The sequence below is a fragment of the Polypterus senegalus genome, chromosome 3 (genome assembly GCF_016835505.1).
Source record: "Polypterus senegalus isolate Bchr_013 chromosome 3, ASM1683550v1, whole genome shotgun sequence".
Lineage (NCBI taxonomy): Eukaryota > Metazoa > Chordata > Cladistia > Polypteriformes > Polypteridae > Polypterus > Polypterus senegalus.
The window spans coordinates 126543405-126562204 of NC_053156.1; the positions used below are offsets into that span (position 1 = coordinate 126543405).

General features: G+C 41.7%; 1 protein-coding gene across 1 annotated transcript in view; it reads left to right on the plus strand.

The window, feature by feature from the left end:
- Positions 1-18800, plus strand: part of armc2 (armadillo repeat containing 2) — a 190101-nt gene that overhangs the window by 72011 nt on the left and 99290 nt on the right. The window lies entirely within an intron of this gene.

Below are 18800 nucleotides of genomic sequence, written 5' to 3' on the forward strand. Positions count from 1 at the left end.
CAAAATTGTATAGCTTTTTTCTTACTGTGAAAAAAAAAATATTTTAAGTACAGTTAGAGTAACCAGAGTTTCAAGCTACTGAACTAGTACTTGTTAGATAAGGAGCCAGGGATCAGAAAGTATGCTTAGCCATGGCTGCTACATATTGTATGTCTTTCATCATTAGCCTCTTTCCTAAAAATTACTGTTGGATGATATTCCAATCACCTTAAACCTGTTGGCACACTTACGCAAAGTTGGTACCCGTGTCTTGTCTCTTAGAGGGAGTGTCAGATCTGACAAAGCCATTATATGCACAGTGTTTTGAGTCAGGCAAGATTAAATTTTTTTTAAATCCAGCTGCTTACATTTTGACAACTTGCACTGTAAACAAACATGTCGCTTAACATGAGCACTTAAGCTGGTTCTTACATTTGTGAACAACCACCATCCATGACTTCTGACAAATATGGTAGTTGCACTAAATGAGCGCAATCAGTAATATGTACCAAAAAATGTGTACTAGAAACTTAAACAGAGTCTAAGCATGGCTAGTTAATTTTCAGTTGTCAAAGTTAGCAGAGTTAGCTTTTTGGTTGTTTTACTCTAAACAATTTAATTATTTATTGTTAATTATTGTGCTCTGCTACTGCCTCCCATATTTGCTTACATCACTTCAGAACTGGTTGGCTGTGTAAGTTTAAGTGCATTGGTGCCCTGGTACTTGCCTTTAATACTGTTTATAAAATAAGCAGTGATTGATGCTGAAAAGGGTTCTTTGCAGCAGATGAGTTGTCAATGTTTTCCTGATCAAATTTTTCTTGATACTGTGTTAATGATGTTATTTGCTGTGAACTACTGAACATAATTTTTATTTCCTGCTTTTACCCCATGCTTGTCTTTAGATTTTAATTTAAAGCATGTCCTTCCCTTTCTGTCTTTATTTTTTGTATATGGTGTTTGTAAGGTAGGCTACACTAATAGCAGCACTGTTTTGTTTTTCATTATAGCTGAATTTGGAAATTATTTTAGATTATTATTAGACATTAACGTTAGACATAATGCTTTAGTCTACTGTATCTGCAGTACGATGAGGTCATCACATCTGACTCGCCTAACGGGGCATTGTTTACTGTATATGCAGGTTATCAACAGTGGTTTTTCATTTATGAATCAAAAGACAGAGCAAAGTCAGGAAAACAGAATGCAACTAGGAAAAAGAATGTTAAAGAAACCCAGAGTAATATATGTTTCTGGGCCAAAATGAGAGATGTAAACTGTCATTGGATGCAGAAAAGACTTCGAAACCAAAGACCCTTTTAATAAAAAATAAGCAGAATGCTGAGTCTTTTTAGTTGAATCCAAATACAGACAACCTTAAAGTGTACGACACCGACCTTTGTCCCTTTGACTTGGGGATGTTGATATACAGATATTTTTTAGAGTCCATTGAACCGTTTAGAACAATTAAAAAGTTTCAAAAAATTATGCTTTGTGTCTTATACCTTCTGTCTCTGGTGATGGGCACAACAATCACTCCTTCTTTATCTTAATAACACTTTATCTCCCTCTCACAAGAGAGAACCTCCTAGAGTAGACATTTTAGTTCTTAAACAGGCACTCTCCTTCACAAGTGTTTCATCATTTAGCCCATGACCCTTCACAGCTAGCCAGGACAATGCAGTGTCGTGGGATTACTGCCGCAACCACTCAGGTCTGCTCACTACTGAGCTCTGTTCCGCTTGTTTGCTGTCTACTTGACTTTGCCAAATTTTATTTCTTTTAACATATATCCACTTGGCGGCTGTTTCTGCCTCGTTTATTAGGCTGGGTACCAAGTTCTTCTGCTCTGATCTATGAAAGCCAAAAACCTTAAAAACTCCCCAGAGTATTTGGCTGGTCAAGTCCCTATATCTGACCTCACCTGTTAGATTCTATACTGTCTGTCGCTTCTGTTGACACTCAAAATTGAGGAGCTGATATTTCCTGAGTTTCCATGAAGGCATCATTTTTTTCTTTTCTGCCATGGCAAAGGTAATTCAATTAGGACTGTCTGCTTTGTATGTATTGAGGATGATATCTGCTCTGTTATGACAGTATCCTCTAAGAAACTGGCAAATATCCTCTTATATAAAAAGGTTGAGCAGGCAGTTACAAACAGCTATTGGCCAGTAAGCTTAATGTGCACCATAGGTAAATTAAAGGAACACATTATTAAGATTAAGATTGAGCAACACATGGCAAGAACATGAGATTTACTGAACAGTCAGCATGGGTTCAAAAGAGGGAGGTCATGTTTTACCAACATACTGGAAGCAACGAAAGGATATGATCAGAGTGAAGTTGCCTGGACTTTCAGAAAGCATTTCATAAGGTGCCACATAAGAGGTTGGGAATCAAACTAAAAGAAGTGGGATTTCAGGATGTGGTGCGTAGATTGGTGCAGAATTGGCTCAAACACACAAAGCAGAGGGTTATGGTGTGAGTTAACCCTATCAGAATTGGCTGATGATAAGAGTGATGTCCCTCAGGGGTCAGTGCTAGGGCCGTTGCTATTTTTGAATGATTTGGATAGGAATATAAGTAACAAGCTGGTTTAGTGTGCAGATGATACATATGGAGCAATATTTCTGACAAAATTAAATAAATAAATGCTCAAATAAATAACAACTGCATAAAATGTGAGCCTAAATAGATAAATGAGTCATGAAATGTGAGCATAAATAAATGTGTAATGAAATATGATTTGTGTGGCTTATTTATTTATTTAATTTTGTCCATAATATTCCTCAAAATCACTTCCACATGTCAAAGTTGAGAAGGTGGGCTCTAGCACATACTGTGTTTTGATTGGTGAATCATCTTCTGTAGATTTCTCATGCCTAATTCAACATGTCAGTGTGGGAGGTGGAGGTAAATGCGATAGCACAAGAATTAATTAGAAAAATGCTTACTACTGCCAATGAAATGGATTCTGCTGAAATCGTCATGTATATCAGATAGAAAGCTGATGATTTATCAGAAGAAATTACAGTGTTGGTGGCGCTTTTAGACTTTGATATTGATTAAACTGTTTTTGAAAACAGCAAAGAACTGGTGCAACGGACTAGGTTACCTGCCCTGAACGCACGTCCTTTGACATTCCACCTGAGTCAATAGAACACTTCCTTTTGTGCTGTTTAAAAGTACAACAGATTGCAGATCTATATGGTGTATCAGAAAAGATGATCATAAGGTGAATGAGCCAATGTCATATATGGTGAGCTGCACCATTATCAGTTTAGACAATTTGACACATAAAGCCCAAAGCAGCACCAACTAATATTTTGAACTGAATATTTGAGTCTTGTTTTATGAGTATAAATCAGGTGCATATTCGCATCTACTTTTTAATAACTTTACAGCTCTGTTCAGTGACAAACACGATAAAATAGAAATTTCTTGCTAAAACATATTTTGTATCTTTTTAAGCATTAAATCCTTGATCCAGTCAGGTTAAATATCCTAGTTTGTTTTCAGTCCCATCTGGCCACTATGAAGATGAATGTTGTTAATAGAAATAACTTTGTACTGATTCCTCTACTCCCTCTTACTTCTTATTGGTCAGTGGTTTGCTCTCTTCTCTCCAGTTTAATTTGGAATTGTAGGAGACCCAAACTGAAACATACTGTCTGCAGGGATAAGGGCAATGCAGGTGTCTCATTTTCAGTTTTAGAGTTATACTATTGGGCTTGCATGTTATGTACACTTTGGAGCTGGTAAAGTGGTAAAGCCCTTCAATCCTCCGAGGTTGGTTTCCCATCAGTCCGTAATTACACTTCATTATACTGCATATTAAATTCAATTAAATGTGCAGTTTGAGTTTACTTTGCATTGTGTTTGGTTCTTTATCCGGCATTTTAATTCCCTTTAATTTTACATAAATAATTTATTACAAAAATAGATATACTTCTAGCTTGTATATCCTCTTTTACTCACATCAGGACCTCCAAATGAAAAAATGCCCTGCCACTCTTCTGGACATGTGTTGTTATTACATGGCCTGGTATTACCGCTCAGGCCCAGCTTATCCTGTTTAACATCCACTTACTTCAGTGCTTTGCTGGCAGACAACTTGCAGCTGAATATTGATTTCTATCTTTGCAGCCCAGCATCATCATTACCTTTCATGCTTTAGTGGCCATTTATCTTCTTTCACTATCCAATGTTAATCATAGTTGTAGTATTCTCCACTTGCTTTAAAAAAAAGCTGGAACAGAAACTTTTGGGGACTGCCACTTTCCAAAGAAATTTATAATTTTCCTCTCCAACAATTGTTTTATTGTAAGAAGTGCCTTATAAACCATACATGCAAGCTACATAAGTCGGGGGAGTACATTATATTAAGGCTTTAAACGTGCCTGGAAGACCAGTTCTCTGTATTATATTAATTCCAGTGTGTACTGGTTTGGCTTCTCCTTTATGCTGTCTCTATCATTAACGTTGGACCTATGCTGTTTCCCCAGCTTTTTGACTGAGTGTTCTCTGACAGTAGAATGGTCAGTCCCTCTATCTTATTTTTTTTTTTTTAATTTTTATTTATTAATTTTATTACAATCAATACATAGCAATCAAGTTTTTACAGAAAAAAGAATTATGCTAAGAACAGATCGATCCCCACCCTTGAGAGAGAGAGCAAGCCAAACGGTGTAAAATTTAAGGCTTGTAAAAATACCTAAATCAACAAATTCTCTGTGCTTTATAAACTTATTTAAAATATTACTGATTAGATCCTGCCATGTTTTGAAAAAAGTCTGTACAGATCCTCTAACTGAGTATTTGATTTTTTCCAATTTTAAATAATATAACACATCAGTTTCCCACTGACTTAAAAGAGGAGAGTTTGGGTTCTTCCAGTTTATCAGAATAAGTCTGCGTGCCAACAGTGTAGTGAATGCAATCACAATTTGTTTGTCTTTCTCCACTTTAAGACCCTCTGGAAGAACCCCAAACACAGCTGTTAATGGGTTAGGAGGGATTGTGAGTCCAAGGCTGTCTGAGAGGTAATTAAAAATTTTTGTCCAGAATAATGTTAATTTGGTGCAGGCCCAGAACATGTGACCTAGTGAGGCTGGGGCTTGGTTGCAACGTTCGCAGGTTGGATCATGCCCTGGAAACATTTTGAGAGTTTTAGTCGAGACAGATGTGCTCAATATATAATTTTGAGTTGTATAATTGTATGCTTTGCATATGGAGCTTGAGTGAATTCTCTGCATTGCTACTTTCCACTCCTTTTCTGATATATTAATTGAGAGGTCATTTTCCCAGTGTCCTCTTGGATCTTTGAAAGGAAGGGATTGTAAAAGGATTTTATATATTGTAGAGATGGAGTCTAACTCCTTGAAATTGAGCAATATTTTTCCAGCGTGGATGAGGGTGCAAGATGAGGAAAATCTGGAAGGTTCTGTTTAACAAAGTTCCTGATTTGAAGATAGTGAAAGAAATTTGTAGCTGGAATGTTAAATTTGGAATGTAATTGTTCATAGGATGCAAAGACGTTGTCTATATAAAGATCTCTAAGCAAGTTAATTCCAAATTTTTCCAGATATTAAAACTGCATATGTTTGTGAGGGTTGAAAGAGGTGGTTCTTTTGCAGGTGCCACAGAAAGAAGCTTCTCCGCCTTAAAATGCTTTCTACATTGGTTCCAGATTCTAAGTGAGTGGAGCACAATTGGGTTATTAGTGTATTGCCGATAACGTGTGTTTATTGGAGCACAGAGCAAGGAATACAAAGAAGTACTGCAGGATTTTACTTCTATTGCGGTCCATGCCTGTGTATGTTCTTCTATTTGTGTCCAGGTTCTTATCGACTGTATATTTGCCCCCAGTAATAAAACTGGAAGTTAGGTAGAGCCATGCCGCCTTCTGCCTTTTGTCTTTGTAGGGTCGCTCTTTTGATGCGTGGATGTTTAGAATTCCAAATAAATGAGGTTATTGTTGAATCTAATTGCTTAAAGAACGATTTATTAATGTATATTGGTATGTTTTGAAATAAAAAGGAGCTTAGGAAGAATATTCATCTTAACAGTGTTAATTCTTCCAGCTAGTGTGAGATGAAGGGTTGACCATCTATGCAAGTCTTGTTTAATTTTTTCCATGCGGACACGAAATTTTGTTGATAAAGAGCTTTATGTTTACTTGTGATGTTTACCCCGAGGTATTTAAACTGTTCTGCAATGATAAAAGGAAGGGTGTCTAATCTAATATTATATGCTTGAGAATTCACCGGAAAGAGTACACTTTTATTCAGATTAATTCTGAGACCAGAGAGCTTTTGAAATTCTGTGAGTGCTGCTAAGACTGCAGGCACAGAATTTTCTGGGTCCGATATATACAGTACCATGTCATCTGCATATAATGAGATTTTCTGTTCCAGTCCTTCTCTGCTAATCCCCTTTATCTGATCAGTATTTCGACAATGTATTGCCAGTGGTTCAATGGCAATTGCAAACAGCAGTGGTGACAAAGGGCATCCTTGTCTTGTGCCACGCTCTAGTTTAAAGTAGTCTGAGCAAATGTTATTGATGCAAACTGAAGCTTCTGGGATAGTATACAGTAATTTAATCCATGCACAAATGTTTGGGCCAAACCCAAACTTCTCCAAAATAGTAAAAGGTATTTCCATTCAATCATGTCGAATGCTTTTTCTGCATCCAATGATAATAATATTTCTGGGGTGTTTGATTTAGTTGGTGAGTATATTACATTAAACAGGCGTCAAGATTTGAAGATAAGTGTCGGCCCCTAATAAATCCAGTTTGGTCTTGTGATATTACTGAGGGGAGCACTTTCTCCATCCTTCTAGCTATGATTTTAGAGAGTATTTTAACGTCGTTATTCAGAAGTGAAATTGGTCTGTATGATGCACATTGTAATAAGTCCTTATTTTGTTTTGGAAAGACAGTGATTAGTGCTTGGCGAAAGGTTTGTGGAAGAGATTGGTTATCTCTGGCTTCTGTAAATGTTGCTAATAGGAGGGGAGCTAGCTGAGCGGAGAATTTCTTGTAAAACTCTGCAGGGTAGCCGTCAGGGCCTGCTGCTTTTCCACCTTGGAGTGACTTTATAGCATCCAGTAATTCTGATAATGACAGAGGTTTATCGAGTTCCTCCACACTAAAAGCGCCAATTTGTGGTATCTGTAATGTATCCAGAAATGCATTAGATTGTATATTGTCTTCTTTAAACTCAGTAGTATATAGGGATTTATAGTAGTCTCTAAAAGTGTACATTATATTTTTGTGTTCGATGATTTTATCTCCGTTCGTGTTAGTGATTACCGAGATTGCGCTATGCATACATCTTGCTTGTGAATTTGTTGCGCTAAAAGCTTATTAGCTTTCTCCATGTTCATAATAATGATGTCTGGATTTGTAAATTAGTTGTTCAGTTTCTTTAGTTGTCAAGAGGTTTAATTCTGAATGTAGAGCCTGCCTCCTCTTATGTAGAGTCTCGCTTGGTAGTCTGGCATGTTCTTCATCTATTTTAGTAATTTCGCTTTTTATCTCTGCTACTTTCTTCGCTTCGGATTTATTTCTGTGGGAAAGATATGCGATAATCTGTCCTCTTAAGAAGGCCTTAAGAGTTTCCCAGAGTATTCCTGCAGATATGCAGAGTATTCCTGCAGGTACTGTTCTATGTATGAGAATTCCTACCCCTCTAGTTTTCTTTGTAAAACTAGAATGGAACATTTGGCCAGTCCAGTCTTTTTGCAGCCGGAACTGATCCTTACTTAGTAAGTGGGTTTCCTGTAAAAATACTATTTTAGCATTTAGACCTGTTAGGTGAGAAAGTACTTTCTTTCTCTTTAATTCGTGATTCAGGCCTTTAACATTCCAGCTTACGAAGTTAACTGTCCCATCATGGAGAGTTTTTGATGTCATTTTATAGTCTTAACTGGAAGTGAAATAGTTTAGGTCTTAATTTCCTATTCCCCCAAGAGTTGTTGCCATGCAGCTTATTATTACGTTGATAGTTGTAATTATAAAGATTGAGATGATAGATTAGGTATAGATCAAGCCTGCTCTCTTTCTCTTCCCCTTTAACCCCCACCCTCCCTTTTGCCTCCCCAGGTGAGGCTAAAACCCACTTCACGCAGTCCCAGTCCTCTGACATACCCAGAGACAGAGCACGTCCAAAGCACATCAAGCCCCATGCAGTGGCGCTTTAAGGTTAAAAGATAGAGATATCTGTTACCAATATAGTCTTTAAAAGAGGAAAAGAAAAAAGAAAAGAATTTTGCACTTAATATATATATATAATCTTCAGCAATTTTAGTGCATTTAGATGATACCCCCAGATAATAAACCCAGGTGATGGTGTTAAAGATGTGTCCAAAACAAGCATAACAAGTCTTAATGCAGTAATAGCAATAACAGTAAACCAAGGGTATGATATTGAACAGTCTCATTTAGGGTACACATGAAATAATTAGAAAAGAAAGAAAAAAAAAAAGAGGAGGAAAACGTAATTAAGCACAATAAAACATAAACATTTAGCACCCTAGTAATACTAAGTAATAATAAGTAATAAGTAAGTAATAATAATAATAAGTAAGTAATAATAAGAATATGAGAATATATGCTGATAAAAAACCCGTATTTTAAAACAAATAGATCAGACAGTAGATTATTAATCCTAGCTTTATCATTTACCGCCATGACTCACAATTATGTATCAGAATAGTCCCGGGATCAGCTTTCTTAATTCATTTTCTGCTTCCTCCTTGCTAGCGAAAACATAGAAATGACCCTGCCATTCCACTTTCAGTTTTGCCGGATACAGGAGGCCGTATTTGACATTGGCTTGCCGTAGCCGCTGTTTAATATTATAGAAGGCTGCGCGTTTAATAGCTGTTGCTGGAGAGAAGTCAGGGAAGACACGAATGTGGCTATTTTCATATATAATATCTTCCTTTTTTCTGAGGAGTTCCATCACCTCTGACTTAAATGATAATCGTTCAAAACGAACTATAAAAGATCTTGGTCGGGGTCTGACGGAGTTTGCTCAGCGCTGTGTAAGCCGCTGCTATCTCAGATTCTGATTTAAAGTCGCCCCCGATTATTTTAGAAAAAAGTTCAGTTGCGAATTTCACAGGGTTCAAACTTTCTCGATTCTCCAGCAGGCCTTCAATTCTGACATTATACCTTCTACTCCCATCTTCTAAAGCAGCCAGTCTGTCTCCAAGTTTTTCTCCGAGTTTTTACATTCCGAACTGACATTTACTGCTCTTTCCTCGGCACTGGCAGCTAGATGTTCGGCCATTTCGATCCGATTTGTGAATGTCTCATTAAGATGCTCCAATTGATCAGCAAGCGTGCTCAGTTTAACCGAGTTTTTCTCAATGCGCTCTTCAATTTTACCCAGCACCTGTCGAAGTTCAAGTTGTACCTCTTGACGCAGCCTTTCAATTGCCTGTTGGATTTCCTGTCGCAGCCATTCATTGGCCTGTTTCATCTCCTGTTTCAGTCTCTCATGTGCCTTTGCCGTTGCTTTCTCATTAGCCTTCTCGCTTTTCTTTATATCTTGCGTGAGCTCAGCGAGCAACACTTTCAGTTCAGATAGCTCAAATGTGCCTTCTTGTACGTAGATGAAGCAGCAGATCTGCTGAAGCCGGTGTCCCGCTGCTCCAGTCCCGCGTAATTGCGTAACTGAAGCCGCTGGACCTCCCGGCCTTTTCCAGTTTCAGGTAATCCTCTCCAATCGGCGAGCTATCCACATCTGCACTCACGATCGCACCTTCGCTCCCCTTTTCGCTCTCAGCCGGCGACGATGTAGCGGACCGTGGTCCCGAGGAGTCTGTACTTTCGCCCATCTGATCCAGGTCTGTCTCTGAGAGGCCGATCTCGAAGTTAGGGCTTGCTGATCGCAGCTTGGATGTAGCTTTAGTCTTCGATTCTTTCGGACCCCCCTTCTTGTTGGCCATGTTTATATGTGTTTACATATACTGTAGCGGTCCCTCTCGGGTTGAATAAATACAGGATATCTCAGAATAATAAGCAAATAATATGAAAAATAGCACCACTGCTAGCGGAGCTCCACTTCAGACGTCCATCTCTCGCATCGGACGAGACCAAAATCCCTCTATCTTAAATTAAAATTGGTCTTAGAAATAACACACAATAACAGCATTTATTTATATAGCACATTTTCATACAAATGATGTAGCTCAAAGTGCTTTACAAGGTGAAGAAAGAAAAGTTTAAAAAATAAAAATAAGATTAGGCAATACTAAATAACAAAGAATAAAGTAAAGTCCGATGGCTGGGTGGACAGAAAAAAAACAAAAATATCTCCAGAAGGCTGGAGTAATTAAAAACAAAATCTGCAGGGGTTCCAACGCCACGAGACCTCCCAACCCCCACTGGGCATTCTACCTAGCATAAATGATCTAGATCAGTCCTCATGTTTATCAGGCTTCACATGAAATAATTTTATGACGATGGTCATGTGGACATCTGGGCTTCAATCCATCAATGTAGGGACTGTGTGGTACCTTGATCTGGTGGTGGTGGTGGCACAGATCGTCACCACAGATAAAATGAAAAAAAAACAGCAGAGAAAGTAGGTATTAGTATGGATAGCGGAGCCATGATAAAAATGAAAATTCAATCCATATACAGTATACCAGGGTTTAATTAAAATGTAGCTATGAGAAAGTCATGTTAAAATAATGGTTATTAGCAGTTTTTTTTAAAGTATTAGCCTGGTGAGTTTCTATTGGTAAGCTATTCCAGATTTTAAGTACATAACACAAGAAGGTTTCCTCACCACTTTTTTTAAGATTAGTTCTTGGAATTGTAAGCAGACACTCATTTGAAAATCTAAGTTACAATTTAGAGTGTAAGCTGACTGGCATTCCGAAATATATGACAGAGCGAGATTATTTAAGGATTTGTTAACCATAAGCAGTATTTTAATGTCAATTCTAAATGGCACGGGTAACCAATGTAGTGACATAAAAACTGGATGTGCTTGGATTCTCTTTTCCTAGTTATGATTCTGGCAGCTACATTCTTCACTAGTTGCAACCGATTTATGTCTTTTTTGGGTAGTCCTCAAAGGAGTCCATCCATCCATTCTCTTCCGCTTATCCGAGGTCGGTCGCGGGGTAGCAGCAAGCAGAGAGGCCCAGACTTCCCTCTCCCGCCACTTCTTCCAGCTCTTCGGAGAATCCCAAAGCTTCCCAGGCCAGCCGGGAGACATAGTCCCTCCAGCGTGTCCTGGGTCTTCCCCGGGGCCTCCTCCCGGTTGGACATGCCCGGAACACCTCACCAGGGAGGCGTCAGGAGGCATCCTGATCAGATGCCCGAGCCACCTCATCTGACTCCTCTCGATGCGGAGGAGCAGCGCTCTCTGAGCCCCTCCCGGATGACTGAGCTTCTCACCCTGTCTTTAAGGGAAAGCCCAGACACCCTGGGAGGAAACTCATTTCAGCCGCTTGTATTCGCGATCTTGTTCTTTTCGGTCACTACCCATAGCTCATGACCATAGGTGAGGGTAGGAACGTAGATCGACTGGTAAATTGAGAGCTTTGCCTTACGGCTCAGCTCCTTTTTCACCACGACAGACCGATGCAGAGCCCGCATCACTGCGGATGCCGCACCGATCCGCCTGTCGATCTCACGCTCCATTCTTCCCTCACTCGTGAACAAGACCCGAGATACTTGAACTCCTCCACTTGGGGCAGGATCTCTCCCCAACCCTGAGAGGGCACTCCACCCTTTTCCGGCTGAGGACCATGCTCGGATTTGGAGGTGCTGATTCTCATCCCAGCCGCTTCACACTCAGCTGCGAACCGATCCAGAGAGAGCTGAAGATCACGGCCTGATGAAGCAAACAGGACAACATCATCTGCAAAAAGCAGTGACCCTATCCTGAGTCCACCAAACCGGACCCCTTCAACACCCTGGCTGCGCCTAGAAATTCTGTCCATAAAGTTATGAACAGAATGGTGACAAAGGGCAGCCCTGGCGGAGTCCAACTCTCACTGGAAGCGGGCTCGACTTACTGCGGCAATGCGGACCAAGCTCTGACACCGGTTGTACAGAGACCGAACAGCTCTTATCAGGGGGTCCGGTACCCCATACTCCCGAGCACTCTCCACAGGATTCCCGAGGGACACGGTCGAATGCCTTTTCCAAGTCCACAAAACACATGTAGACCGGTTGGGCAAACTCCCATGCACCCTCCAGGACTCTGCTAAGGGTGAAGAGCTGGTCCACTGTTCCGCGACCAGGACGAAAACCACACTGTTCCTCCTGAATCCGAGGTTCGACTATCCGACGGACCCTCCTCTCCAGAACCCCGAATAGACTTTTCCAGGGAGGCTGAGGAGTGTGATCCCTCTATAGTTGGAACACACCCTCCGGTCCCCTTTTTAAAGAGGGGGACCACCACCCCGGTCTGCCAATCCAGAGGCACTGTCCCGATGTCCATGCGATGTTGCAGAGACGTGTCAACCAAGACAGTCCTACAACATCCAGAGCCTTAAGGAACTCCGGGCGTATCTCATCCACCCCGGGGGCCCTGCCACCAAGGAGTTTTTTAACCACCTCAGTGACTTCAGTCCCAGAGATGGGAGAGCCCACCTCAGAGTCCCCAGGCTCTGCTTCCTCGTGGAAGGCATGTTAGTGGGATTGAGGAGGTCTTGAAGTACTCCTCCCACCGACCCACAACGTCCAGTCGAGGTCAGCAGCGCACCATCCCCACCATATACGGTGTTGACACTGCACTGCTTCCCCCTCCTGAGACGCCGGACGGTGGACCAGAATCTCCTCGAAGCCGTCCGAAGTCGTTCTCCATGGCCTCTCCAAACTCCTCCCATGCCCGAGTTTTGCCTCAGCAACAACCGCCCGCTGCTCCGCTTGGCCTGCGGTACCTATCAGCTGCCTCCAGAGACCCACAGGACAAAAAGTCCTATAGGACTCTTCTTCAGCTTGACGGCATCCCTCACCGCCCGGTGTCCACCAACGGGTTCGGGATTGCCGCCACGACAGGCACCGACCACCTTGCGGCCACAGCTCCGGTCAGCCGCCTCAACAATAGAGGCACGAACATGGCCCTCCTCCTTGAACCGTCACCTTATCGTGGTGGAGGGGTTTGTGTGTCCCAATGATCCTAGGAGCTATGTTGTCCGGGGCTTTATGCCCCTGGTAGGGCCACCCAAGGCAAACTGGTCCTAGGTGAGGGATGAGACAAAGAGCGGTTCAACAAACCTCCAATGATGAGTGAAACCTTTGGACGACGTTTTCCCTTGCCCGGACGCGGGTCACCGGGGCCCCCCTCTGGAGCCAGGCCTGGAGGTGGGGCTCGATGGCGAGCGCCTGGTGGCGCCTGCACCCATGGGGCTCGGCGGGCACAGCCCGAAGAGGTAACGTGGGTCCTCCTCCCATGGGCTCACCACCTATGGGAGGGGCCAAGGAGGTTGGGTGCAGTGTGAGTTGGGTGGTGGCAAAGCGGGACCTTGGCGGTCTGGTCCTCAAAGGAGTGTGTTACAGTAATCTTCTTGACTAAAAACAAAAGTGTAAACTATTTTTTCAGCATCTTGCAAACTTATAAGGGATCTAACCTTTCATATATTTCTTAAGTGAAAAAATGCTGTCCTAGTAATCTGATTAATATGTGATCTAAAATTTAGCTCAGAGTCAATAATTACCCCTAAATTCTTTACCTCTATCTTGACTTTTAAGCCTTTTATTTTTAATTTCCATCACTATATCCATTTTTGCCAATAATTAAGATTTCTGTTTTCTCCTTGTTTAGTTTGGGAAAATTACTACTCATCCACTCACAAACAAAAGTAAGACATTGGGTCAGTGAACCAAGAGAGTCTGAGTCATCAGGTGCTGTTGATGAATACGGTTGTATCTCATCAGCATAGCTGTGGTAGCTCGCATTATGCCTTGAGATAATCTGACCTAATGCAATCATGTAGATCGAAAAGAGCAGTGGACCCAGGATGTGGAACACCATACAGAATATCATGTGTCTTCGAATTATAATTACCACAACTAACAAAGTTTTTCTACCTGTTAAGTAAGACTCAAACCAATTTAAGACACTGCCAGAGAGGCCCACCCACTGACTAAGGCAATTTATAAGAATGTTGTTATCAATGGTATCAAATGTGGCACTCAGATCTAAGAGGATGAGAACAGATTAACAGCCCCTGTCCGCATTAACCTGTAAGTCATTTACTACTTTAACCAGTGCAGTCAATTTCTGTACTGTGATTTGCTCTAAAACCTGACTGAAACTTATTAAGAATAGCATGTTTATTCAAGTGATTATTTAGCTGCATAATGACTGCCTTTTCTGGAATTTTAATTAAGAATGGCAGGTTACAAATAGGTCTAAAAGTTTAAAAAACAGAGGAGTCGAGATTTATTTTTCTTGAGCAGGGTTTAACAACATCAGTAATTTATCCAGCCCTTGACACACCTTTTGTGTGAGTGGGGATGCAGTATTTACCAATGGTTTTCATCACAGCTTAGTCACCTTAACCTCTGCCCCACTGTAGCTGCCAGCCAACACAAACCTGTTCATGTCCTGGTTCAACCACCAGCCTTCTTCCCATCCCTGACCACCTATATTCCCTAAGGATGTGTTCCTGGAAGGGAAATGAGTACTTGTGCTTCTAAAACTTGTCCTCTTTGCAAAGACTTCAACCTCTCCACTACAAATTACATAACCCAGAACAACGCTTAAAAAATTTGTATCTGATCTAGTAGGGTCATAAATGTGCCCAAGCAACAAGTGGCTTATCCAACTTCTCTGGAAGGTTAAATAATTTAGATATTGTTAGACATGAAAAAAAAAACATTATCAACCTATAAGTTAGCTATTACTCTCCATTACAGTTAAATCTTCCATAAATACTCCAGTTGCTGTCTGTTAAATCTTGCTTGCCAGTACTGCATCCCATCTTGGTGTCTACTAATTTGACCAGGAGGTTCATTCCTGCTGAAAACAGAACCACTCAGATGGTACAGTCAATGATAACTTCTACTTCCTTTGTCTCTGGAGAAACTGCTCAACTTTTCCAAGGGCATGGAAGGCTCTAAGTTTGACTTCTGCCACCTTATTAGGTATTGTGTCATCATGTTTTACATTTGAATTTTCCGCCCATTCTTCCCTCACTCGTGAACAAGACCCCGAGATACTTGAACTCCTCCACTTGGGGCAGGATCTCTCCCCAACCCTGAGAGGGCACTCCACCCTTTTCCGCTGAGGACCATGCTCGGATTTGGAGGTGCTGATTCTCATCCCAGCCGCTTCACACTCAGCTGCGAACCGATCCAGAGAGAGCTGAAGATCACGGCCTGATGAAGCAAACAGGACAACATCATCTGCAAAAGCAGTGACCCAATCCTGAGTCCACCAAACCGGACCCCTTCAACACCCTGGCTGCGCCTAGAAATTCTGTCCATAAAGTTATGAACAGAATCGGTGACAAAGGGCAGCCCTGGCGGAGTCCAACTCTCACTGGAAGCGGGCTCGACTTACTGCGGCAATGCGGACCAAGCTCTGACACGGTTGTACAGAGACCGAACAGCTCTTATCAGTGGGTCCGGTACCCCATACTCCCGAGCACTCCCACAGGATTCCCGAGGGACACGGTCGAATGCCTTTTCCAAGTCCACAAAACACATGTAGACCGGTTGGGCAAACTCCCATGCACCCTCCAGGACTCTGCTAAGGGTGAAGAGCTGGTCCACTGTTCCAGCGACCAGGGCCGAAAACCACACTGTTCCTCCTGAATCCGAGGTTCGACTATCCGACGGACCCTCCTCCAGAACCCCGAATAGACTTTTCCAGGGAGGCTGAGGAGTGTGATCCCTCTATAGTTGGAACACACCCTCCGGTCCCCTTTTAAAGAGGGGACCACCACCCCGTCTGCCAATCCAGAGGCACTGTCCCGATGTCCATGCGATGTTGCAGAGACGTGTCAACCAAGACAGTCCTACAACATCCAGAGCCTTAAGGAACTCCGGTATCTCATCCACCCGGGGCCCTGCCACCAAGGAGTTTTTAACCACCTCAGTGACTTCAGTCCCAGAGATGGGAGAGCCCACCTCAGAGTCCCCAGGCTCTGCTTCCTCATGGAAGGCATGTTAGTGGGATTGAGGAGGTCTTGAAGTACTCCTCCCACCGACCCTAGCGTCCCGAGTGAGGTCAGCAGCGCACCATCCCCACCATATACGGTGTTGACACTGCACTGCTTCCCCTCCTGAGGCGCCGGACGGTGGACCAGAATCTCCTCGAAGCCGTCCGAAGTCGTTCTCCATGGCCTCTCCAAACTCCTCCCATGCCCGAGTTTTGCCTCAGCAACAACCGAAGCCGCGTTCGCTTGGCCTGCGGTACCTATCAGCTGCCTCCAGAGACCCACAGGACAAAAAGTCCTATAGGACTCTTCTTCAGCTTGACGGCATCCCTCACCGCCCGGTGTCCACCAGCGGGTTCGGGATTGCCGCCACGACAGGCACCTCCTCAAAGGAGTGTGTTACAGTAATCTTCTTGACTAAAAACAAAAGTGTAAACTATTTTTTCAGCATCTTGCAAACTTATAAGGGATCTAACCTTTCATATATTTCTTAAGTGAAAAATGCTGTCCTAGTAATCTGATTAATATGTGATCTAAAATTTAGCTCAGAGTCAATAATTACCCCTAAATTCTTTACCTCTATCTTGACTTTTAAGCCTTTTATTTTTAATTTCCATCACTATATCCATTTTGCCAATAATTAAGATTTCTGTTTTCTCCTTGTTTAGTTTGGGAAAATTACTACTCATCCACTCACAAACAAAAGTAAGACATTGGGTCAGTGAACCAAGAGAGTCTGAGTCATCAGGTGCTGTTGATGAATACGGTTGTATCTCATCAGCATAGCTGTGGTAGCTCGCATTATGCCTTGAGATAATCTGACCTAATGCAATCATGTAGATCGAAAAGAGCAGTGGACCCAGGATGTGGAACACCATACAGAATATCATGTGTCTTCGAATTATAATTACCACAACTAACAAAGTTTTTCTACCTGTTAAGTAAGACTCAAACCAATTTAAGACACTGCCAGAGAGGCCCACCCACTGACTAAGGCAATTTATAAGAATGTTGTTATCAATGGTATCAAATGTGGCACTCAGATCTAAGAGGATGAGAACAGATTAACAGCCCCTGTCCGCATTAACCTGTAAGTCATTTACTACTTTAACCAGTGCAGTCAATTTCTGTACTGTGATTTGCTCTAAAACCTGACTGAAACTTATTAAGAATAGCATGTTTATTCAAGTGATTATTTAGCTGCATAATGACTGCCTTTTCTGGAATTTTAATTAAGAATGGCAGGTTACAAATAGGTCTAAAAGTTTAAAAAACAGAGGAGTCGAGATTTATTTTTCTTGAGCAGGGGTTTAACAACATCAGTAATTTATCCAGCCCTTGACACACCTTTTGTGTGAGTGGGGATGCAGTATTTACCAATGGTTTTCATCACAGCTTAGTCACCTTAACCTCTGCCCCACTGTAGCTGCCAGCCAACACAAACCTGTTCATGTCCTGGTTCAACCACCAGCCTTCTTCCCATCCCTGACCACCTATATTCCCTAAGGATGTGTTCCTGGAAGGGAAATGAGTACTTGTGCTTCTAAAACTTGTCCTCTTTGCAAAGACTTCAACCTCTCCACTACAAATTACATAACCCAGAACAACGCTTAAAAAATTTGTATCTGATCTAGTAGGGTCATAAATGTGCCCAAGCAACAAGTGGCTTATCCAACTTCCCTGGAAGGTTAAATAATTTAGATATTGTTAGACATGAAAAAAAAAACATTATCAACCTATAAGTTAGCTATTACTCTCCATTACAGTTAAATCTTCCATAAATACTCCAGTTGCTGTCTGTTAAATCTTGCTTGCCAGTACTGCATCCCATCTTGGTGTCTACTAATTTGACCAGGAGGTTCATTCCTGCTGAAAACAGAACCACTCAGATGGTACAGTCAATGATAACTTCTACTTCCTTTGTCTCTGGAGAAACTGCTCAACTTTTCCAAGGGCATGGAAGGCTCTAAGTTTGACTTCTGCCACCTTATTAGGTATTGTGTCATATCATCTTGCTTTCTCTCCACATTTTGTGAAATATTTACCGGCAATAAAACAACTTTTGGGTAAATAATTCTTTATCGCTGCTTCTACAGTCAGCTAGCTACTCACCTTAAGAAAGGTATTTTAATATATTTAGTATATAAAGTAGCATTAAACCTTAGATAGATAGAACTTTATTTGTACCCAGGGGGAAACTTGGCTATTTGCAGAAACTGTTTAAATAAATAAATATACACATGCATACTTACACATTACAGTCTAAACAGACACCAGAATCACTGAAAAAGGAAGAAAAATGTTTGACTTCGAAGTCACATTCACAGTACGGCATTAGGCAGGCATATTGCTGTTGGAATAAAGTAGCCCCAGTAGCTTTTCCTGACACACTTATGCTGAATAAGTACTAGTTGATTGAAAGTACTACTAAAGTTGAGTGAAAGTACTACTGTAGTGTTGGTGTGTCATGGAGATGATGTGCAGCCTTGTCCATAATGGCTCTTAGTTTTGTTTTAATACATGCCCAGCACACCACTGCATGGAAATTCACACAGTTGTAGAAGATATGAAGAATGTCACTACCAACATTAAAGGAACACAGTTTCCTGTGGAGAGGTTGAGATTGCTGTTCCCGTTCATATATATTTACTCTGTGTTAGGAGACCAGTGCAACCTGTC